Source organism: Gossypium hirsutum, chromosome A05 (genome assembly GCF_007990345.1).
Source record: "Gossypium hirsutum isolate 1008001.06 chromosome A05, Gossypium_hirsutum_v2.1, whole genome shotgun sequence".
NCBI lineage: Eukaryota > Viridiplantae > Streptophyta > Magnoliopsida > Malvales > Malvaceae > Gossypium > Gossypium hirsutum.
The window spans coordinates 100,191,032-100,200,845 of NC_053428.1; positions in this window are offsets into that span (position 1 = coordinate 100,191,032).

The following is a 9,814-nucleotide window of genomic DNA, read 5'->3' on the forward strand; positions in this document are numbered from 1 at the left end:
ATCGAACTTTCTTTTGCTTCCCAAAAACACAGTGCTCACAGAAATTTAGTTTGCAAATTCCTTGCCCATCAAGAAGTCCTCTTTTACTCAATTCTACCATGTCATTCTCACTCATATGCCCTAATCGCATATGCCAAAGTTTAGTAATATCATCATCTGACAAGGAAGAGGAAGCGACAGCTGCATCACCAGTAATAGTAGAACCCTGCAAAACATATAACTTGGAAGTTTTTCTTTGCCCTTTCATCACAATAAGGGAACCTTTGGAAATCTTTAAAATCCCACTTTCAGCTGTATATCTGTACCCTTTTGAATTAAGAGTACTTAACGAAATTAAATTTCTCTTCACTTTTGGAACATGTCGTACCTCACTAAGTGTTCTGACAACTCCATCAAACATCTTAACTTTAACTGTTCCAACACCTGCGATTTTACACGAAACATTATTTCCCATCAAAACAACACCTTCAGACACTGTTTCGTAAGTTGTAAACCAATCCCGATTGGGACTCATGTGAAAGGTGCAACCTGAATCAAGTATCCATTCCTCACTTACTTTAGAATCATTGATAGAAGCAACTAGAAGTTCACCATCGCTATAATCTTCTACAACATCAGCTTCACCGGAATTTTCTGGTTGTTTTCCCTTTTGATTCGCAGCCTCCCCTTTAATCTTATTTTGTAGCTTATAGCACTCAGATTTAATGTGCCCTTTCTTCTTGCAAAAGTTACAAGTTTTACCTCTGTTTGAAGACTTTGATCTACCCTTAGATTTACCGCGAGGATTCTGTTACTGTGTCCTTCCACGATCATTATCAGCATTTTAATCTTGTCTCCCACGAACAATAAGACCCTCTCCTTGAGAGTCGGGTTTAACCACAAGATGCTTCATATTATCATACGAGGTCAAAGAATCATAAACCTCATCAACTGTGAGAGACTCGTGGCTGTATAAAATCGTGTCTTTAAAGGTTGAATAAGACGGGGGCAACGAACAAAGTAGAATCAACCCTAGATCTTCCTTATCATACTAAACCTCTATGGCCTCCAAGTTTGAGAGAATTTCTTTAAACACTGTTAAGTGTTCGTGTACAGACGCACCTTCCTCCAAACGATGATCATAAAGACGCTGCTTCATATGCAACTTGCTTGTTAGAGTTTTCGACAATGCAAGTTGCTTGTTAGAGTTTTCGACATACATATTTGTTCTAACCTCTTCCATAATGCAGCGGCAGTCTTCTCTTTCATCACATCCTGTAAAATTTCGTTGGACAAATGCAAATGTAATTGTGTTAACGCCTTTCGATCCTTACGCTTCTTCTATTCATCTGTTAATGTCGAAGGCATCTATCTATCCCTAGCAGGGCATCTTCCAGAACCATCTGTGCAAGAACTGCTTGCATCTTAATTTGCCACAACGCAAATCTAGTGTTGTGATCCAACAGCGGAATTTCATACTTCAAAGATGCCATTACCGTGATCGAGATGAATAACCCGGAAGCTCTAATACCAATTTGAGAAAAATAAAATAAAAATAAAAATAAAGAACACAAATTTTTCGTGGAAACCCTTTCGAGAAAAAACCACGGGCAGAGGAGAAGAAAATTCACTATGTCGAAAAATTTGAATCAATACAAGAGGAATATACTATGTCTATTTATAGGCTTGTAAAGCCATATTCTAGTAGGATTGAAACACCTTGTCCTAATTAATATAAAATAGATGAAGTTTAATAAGGTTTAAAAAACCTTATTCTAAAATAAAATAAAAGAAGTCTAGTTCTATATGGATTTTACTTTTATTTTATTTTCCACCGTATTTTATTTAAATAAGAATTTGGGTCACTTAATTCTAACAGATATTTTAGTAAATTAGTTAATAAGTTAAGTTAAATAAAACAAAATAACACATGCATTTTTATTTCTCTTGTTTCTTCAATCGAAAATGGAAGAATAGAAAGCCATAATAGCTTGAAGCATTCGGCCATTGAGAATTGAATGCATGTAAGCTTAATTTTGTTCCGTTTTTAATAATTTTTACATTCTTTAGATCGCTACAGCTTAATCTAGCTAGCCCGTATCTCCGATTTCTGAATTGTTAAAGTATGTTAATTTTACCATTGTTGATTAAGTGTATATTTTGATAATTGATTATATAAAATAAATTATTGTTGTTAGATATATAATTTTTGTAAAGTGAATTTTGGTAAAAATGTCAATTTTGGACTAAATTGTGAATTATTGAAATTATGTGGTTGAAAGTGTGATTATTTGGAAAATATGGGCTACTAGTAGTATGGGTAAAATTCGAATAGCATGGGTTTGTCCTTAATTGCATGAATTTGTAATTTTATGTGATAAGGACTAAATTGCAAAAATGTGAAATAATAGGGGTAAAAGTTTAATTTTTCCAAAATTTGTAAATTGTGTTAAATTGAATGAATAATGATTAAATAAGTAATTTTTTATGTAGATTGAGAAAAATGAGATTCGGATCTAGAACGGGAGAAAACAAAGTATCAGATTAGTCGACCTAATTCGTCATTACAGCGAACGAGGTAAGTTCGTATGCTAATAAAAGTATTTAAATTATGTTATAAATTCTTATTTATTATTGAATTGAATTGAGTGCTGAATGGTTATGATTACAAGCCGAAATAGATAGAATTACAATGTCCAAAAGTCTCGTTCGAACCTTAGGAATAGTATAGGATACAAATGTCATGACATTAGGATTACCTAGATGAGATTACATGTAAGACCATGTCTAGAACATTGGCATTGTACTGTGATTATGTGTAAGACCATCTTTGGGATATTGGCATCATTATACGATTACATGTAAGACCATGTCTGGGACATCGGCATCGTTAATCGATTTTGTGTAAAACCCTGTCTGGGACAGTGGCATCGATATGTGTTAACATGTAAGACCATATCTGGGATATGGCATTGTACGAGCTTTATGTGATTTCCGAGTATCCTTAACAATTTTGAATGGTTCAACCAGCATGGTCAAGATGAGAAATAAAGTATGATCGGAATAAGTAATACAGGTACACACAGAACCTATGTGAGAATCGAATGAAAGTAAATTAATGAGTTCAGATTGTATTATGTATATTAAATAAGAAAGAATTGTGTATAAGCATGTTTCATGTCAAAATGTTTTTATTTGATTATAATGAAGTATGAATTGAATAAATGTTGAGTTATTAAATGAAAAGTATGAGTTCAAAAAGGTAAGTTACCGAATAAGACCATAGTTGGGCTATGGCAATTGACTTATAAGACCATAACAGGGTTATGGCACGTGAAAGAAAGACCAAAGCAGGGCCTTTGCAATGTATGTGTAAGACCATAGTTGGACTATGGCATTGGAAAAATCGATGAATATTGAATTGAATAAATCTTATATATAATTGTTTATGTATATGAAAATGTGAATGAATTGATAAGAAGTATTCAAACTATATGTATTTTGAATGAATAAACTCATGAAAATTTTGATTATCTATGTACATGAATTTGAGATTGAATGGTGAAATCATATGAACTATATCATGATTTGAGTAATTGTTTAAAATGCGATTATTTAATAATATGAGTTTATTTACATATGAGCTTACTAAGCTTTATGGCTTACTTTGTTTTCTTTTCTATGTTTATAGAGTTTCGGAAGCTTGCTCGAGTTAGAAGTCATCGGAGATCTCATCACACTATCCAACTATGGTTTGGTATATATGAGCTTTGTGATTTTGGTTATATGGCATGTATAGGCTTGAGTCTTTTTTATAAAGGTTTTGGGTGATGTATTGGGTCATTTTATATGGCTTATTAATGACTTATGTTTGATGTGTAATTTGCCTTGTGTAATGGCATAATTTGGTATGATTGGTGATGGTTCAAGATGATCATTTGGTCATTTGGTATATGATGAGTATTCACTTATGAAAAGCATGATTTTGGATCTGTTAAATGCATGGCTAATAGATGATTTATGAGTCAAGCTTTGTGTGTGATTGATGGTAGTAAAAATACATATTGAAATAGGTTGCTTTGATAAGTATGATATGTACTTTGGTATATGATTGAATAGGTGAGTAATGAGGAATGAATCATGCTAGTTTGGTATGTGTTTGAATATACAAATGGTATTGATTTGAGTATATGAGTGCTTGATTTTGAAATGGATTATAATATGTATTGAAATGGCTGTTTTGGCTGCCAATTTGGATATGAGTAAGGTGTTATATATATGCTTTAAGGTGATTGATTATAGATGAGGAAAAGTGGTTTAAAACAAGACTAATTTTGCCCCACACGGTTGAGCACATGGGCGTGTGGCTTGACCGTGTGCCTACTATAACTTAACTATACAAGTCAGAGAGTTACATGGCTTAAACACACGAGTATGTATACTGGCTGTGTATGGCACACGGGCTGGCACATGGGTGTGTGGCCGACTGTTTGGCCAAGTCAGTATACCCTTCAAATTTTCCACGGCCATAGCACACAGGCATGTCTTCGGCCATGTGGTGAAGTCAGTATGTATGCCCTGTTTTCACACGGCCTATGACACGGGCGTGTCTGGTGACCGTGTGAGGCACATGACCTGTTCACACGGGCGTGTAACCCTAAAATGATGGGAAATTGTCTAAGTTTCCCAAAGTTTAAAAATGTTATCGGTTTAGTCCCGAACCACTTCTAAACATGTTCTAAGGCCTTGAAGAGCCTTGTAAGGGACAATTTTATGGTGTTATGTATAATTATGACTATGAATGTTTAAAGTATGTGATATTGATGTGATTGATCGGTAATGGCTCATAACCCTATTCCGGCCACTTAGTATCATTAAAACTCATTAATGGTCAACCATTAATAGTATCATCGCAAACTCTAATAACCCCCATGCAAAGCCTTATACTTACAACTTATTGTTATATACTACATACAAACTCACTCTTTCGAGAACATCTAACATGCAGAACTATAATACTTACCCAGAGATGGAAATATCACCGATTAAACCAAGAATCCTTAACTTTCAGCTTAACGAGGAAAAGATACTATTGGATTTAAGAAAAAGAATCAGAAAGTACTCTCGAAGGAAGAAAAATATTTTGTTCTTCTTGAACTTAGAAGCTTTAGTGGCTTATTTGAAGTTTCTCATAGATAGTTTAATAGTCTTTCCTTCCTCCATAACATGAACTTTGACATTTTGATAATCTAGATTCTAATATCGATTTTCTATTCTTCTTCAATTTTAAGATGAATTGCCAAAGCTTCAAGAGATATATCATCTTTCTTATAGTTTAGACTTATTTTTAAAGTCTTTCAAAGATGGAGGAAGATTCTTTATAATGGAGGATACAACAATAATTTCATCCACTTTCATGGTATATTTTTTAAATTGATTCAACATTTGTTCAATTTCACAAAATTATTCCATCATAGAACAATAATCAATCATGTGATATTATTGAAACAACTTACAAGAAATTTCTTACTTGTAGAATATTTGGTCATGTACATTGTCCAATTTGTCCCACAAGTCCTTAGTTATGGTCTCATCCTGGTATGTGTCAAACCATTGGATAAACAATTCAATATGTGGTCTATGCCATGTAATTAATATTGTCCCATTTTTCCTTTCTCAAGTTGCAAAAACATATCCCTTTCAATTCTCTTTTCAACTAGGAGTATCCAAAACATAAGCAAATTTCATAGTTGATAATAAAAAGTGCATCTTTTTTCCATCATTCGAAGTTGTTCACTGTCTATAAACTAATTATAATTTATAGTAAACATAACACCAAAAATATATAAGAATTTAGAATAGTGGTGTCCACAAGTGCACGGCTCAAATTGAAATATAGTATAGTTTACAAGGAAACACTTGAAGTATTTCAAGGATCATACCCAAGGGAGGATGGAATAAATCTATAAAAACCTTTTTACAATAATAAGTCTAAATAGTATTAATTAAATCCTATATTATGATAAACTATAAAATAGACTAATGATAGAAATTAAATAACAAAATAAATAAACAAGAAAAATAACAAACAACCAAAATCAATAAACCAATCAGGAAGATTAACTTGCTTCAGGGTTTATAATTAACTTTGAATTAGGGTTTTAGGGTGGATTAGCTATCAATTAACACTTATTACCTTTCGCCCTCAAACTAATTAATCAATTGGTTCATACTCACTTATCTCCTAACCTCACTTTCTCAACCAGGATAAACTATGATTTACTTGGTTCGACTTATCTCCTGATCTCGTCTAACCTATGACTACTTCCTAGGGTTGTCAAGCCTAGGGTTTAAGAACACATATTATACCAATTAATCTTCTCGAGAAACCATAAATCCTTAATTAATCACATCTAAATTCACTCGTTAATCTCCCTTAAGGGATGTAGCCACTCATGTTATTCATATCTCTAACTCAATTGAATAAATCATGTAAAGAACACGATCGAATCAAAAAAGAAACAAGATTAGAATAATTGTGGATTGATAACAAATGGAAAATAAAGTAGTAAATCGATTGATCAGAATATTGAAATATGTCAACTGCAAAGAAGAAATAAATTGAATACTTCAATAATATAAAATAACTCTAGGATTGAAACCGATTCCAAGAGGAAAAACAAATAGTTAAGAAATGTCAAAAGAAAACTAATATAATCCTACTCCTAAACTACTAGGGTTTTTTTATTGCGTCTAAGACAACTTAGTTACATCAAACCCCTAAGGTCTTATTTATAAAGGTGTTGGTAGGCCAAATTAGGTTTGCAACGCGTCCTAGGTTTTCATATAAAGTCAATTGTGCAGAAAAAATAGCCTTGATATTCTGGGGCATCATGTCAACTTATGTCATGCCATAACCCTTGCATGGCACGACACGGCGAGTAAATTATGCCTTCTTGGTTTTGTTTCATACTTTGATGACTCGAGAAAATTGTGCATCACTTGTCCCTTGCTTCCATGTCAATTGGGCCTATAAATCTTCATCCTACACATTCAATTTAACATCTTAGCACTATCTGAGGCCCGCGTCAGCCCAATAGGTCAACACACTCACAAAATGTATTAAAAAACACTTATTTTACTAACATTTAATCCTAAATACATACTAAAAACATAATATAAAATACTAAATTGCTTAAAAACCAAGCTCCTTAAGTGCGGAAATAACCTAAATTAACTACTGCATTTGATGGTAGGTCAAATTCCCCCACACTTAAGTCTTTACTTGTCCTTAAGCAAACTAAACAAAATAAGAAATAAGAAATAAACTAAAACGATAAATAAACATGCAAAGAAAAGAAAATTATAGAGCTAGCTTGATACAGGAAATTGGATAGAAACATATTAACAAAATAATGTAAATAAAAATATAATCCTAGAATGATATACAATTGACTCAGAATTTCTAAAGTTAGGCGGGTTAGTTCAATAAATTACAAGGCAAACAAATAAAAGAATGTTAAGTATTAGGTTTCCTTCAAAACAGATATACAAATAAACGCGTATCCTCAAATGAATATAAGTGGTAAAAAAACCAAAACTCGACACAATTTAATCCATATAAAGTACTACCTAAGTCACATAAGACTTTTCAACTTGTAACATTATGCGGTTTAAATTGGTTGGAAGTTAAAGAACGGACTCGACAAAATAGTTAAGCACGAAAGTAATTTGGCACATGATATTGTCCCTGATACTCCCTCGAGTATACATATAGCTCACCACCTTATATCCACTTCCCTCACCTTCTTTATTTCTCCATTTACTAAGGCCTAGTATAGTATTCATGGGTACAATCATTCAAGCCCAGAATATTATTTTTTTGAACAAAAGTAAGCGTACTTTTTTTTTCCAACTCACTTTTTTTTTCATCGAGATTTTCTCGATTGTCATTTTGCCTTTTTTTTCAGCAAGCTCAAAATCTTATACTTACTATACCATACAATTCTTTAGTCACTAAATTTTTTCTATTTTTTGAAACCAGCGAAATCTATCTACCTAATCCTTCAATATCAATGTCAGATGTCTAAATCTGTGTAATGACCAAGAAATAAAGGATCAACTAGAATATATAATAGGCTTAAGGTTCCAATTACGGTTCATCAAGAAAATAGATTTAGGCTTCAAAATAGGTACTAAGGAAAATAATTATGGGATAGCTTTTTGCCTCAAAAATTTCTACCAAACAATGCCTTAGGTCATCCCTAGGTAATTCTATACATGGATAAAATAGGTCAAGTCTATCATTTTCTACAGCCTATAATTCAATTAAACATACATGTTATTTATATACTTATTTATCATGTGGTATACTCAACATCTTAAATCTATTCACAATGTAATAAATTGAAGTAGTCTAAAATTAAAAATTTAGAATCAATTATTATCAAACTAAATTTACAATTTATTTACAAAATCCTATTAACATGCTCCTAACCAATCACTTGTATTTTTACAAGTTCAAGCATATAGAAAGTATGCAATAATAAAAATTAAAAAACTATTTGGCACATTCTCCCTAATGTGCAATTAAAAATGTAAAGGAAAAAGGTTATCCAATTAGCGTGATTCGTGCAATACAATTGGTAGGACTACTCCCCCTTCTCGATTTTAACTCTATATTGTTGTGCCTTTAAAATTTTGGGGTTCCTATGAAGAAAAACTAAATGACACTACATATATAAAAAATTAAAGTCTTAAATAATTAAAAACTAAAATTAAAAACATTTTGAATAAAAATAAAAATACTTAATCCAAATTAAAAGAAAATATGAAATTTAAACTTTTTTTTTAAAATTAGTTGAAATTAGGATCCGATGCCTCATCCGCTTTGCTCAGTTCACCTTCCGACTCTTTCTCCGGATCTTCTTTAAGGCCTTCATATTGCTCCAATTCCCTCTTTTTCTTCACCTTGTTCGATTTGATCTTTACCTTGTACTTAGTTAATGAGAATTGTGGAAGGTTCAACCTGTTTTTCCTCTTATAACCCTCAAAGATTGGTTTGGCTTCTTGCATCCATCGAACGATCCATGTCGAATCGAGTAGCACGTTCTCGCTTAGATGTTGTTTTGTCTTTATCGCTCTCTTTTGTTTCTGATTCCCTATAAGATATTCCACACTCAGTTTTGAGATCGGAAACTTGTTTGGTTGTAAATCATGACTCGATCGTCCCATCAACACCTTCATTTGTCAGCATAAAACTGTCACTATGTATGGGAAAAATAGTTTCACCTCATTTTTTTCAACTCGTTTTTCCTCTCATAATCTTCAAATATTGGTTCAACTTCTTGCATCCATCGAACGATCCATTTCGAACCGAGTAACACATTCTTGCCTAGATGTGGTTTTGTCTTCATGGCTCTCTTTCATTTTTGATTCCCTATAAGATATTCCACACTCGGTTCTGAGATCAAAAACTTACTTGGTTGTAAATCACAACTCAATCGTCCCATCGGCACCTTCATTTTTCTGTATCAGGCTATCACTAAGTGTGGGAAAAGTAGTTCCACCTCATTTTTTCAATTCATTTTTCCTCGCAGAATCTTTAAAGATTGATTTGACTTCTTGCATCATTGAATGATCTATTTTGAATCGAGTAGCGCATTCTCACCTAGATGTGGTTTTGTCTTTATTGCTCTCTTTCATTTTTGATTCCTTATAAGATATTCCACACTCGATTCTAAGATAGAAAACTTGCTTAGTTGTAAATCACGACTTGACCGTCCCATTGGCACCTTCATTTGTCAGCATAAGGCTGTCACTAAGTGCGAGAAAA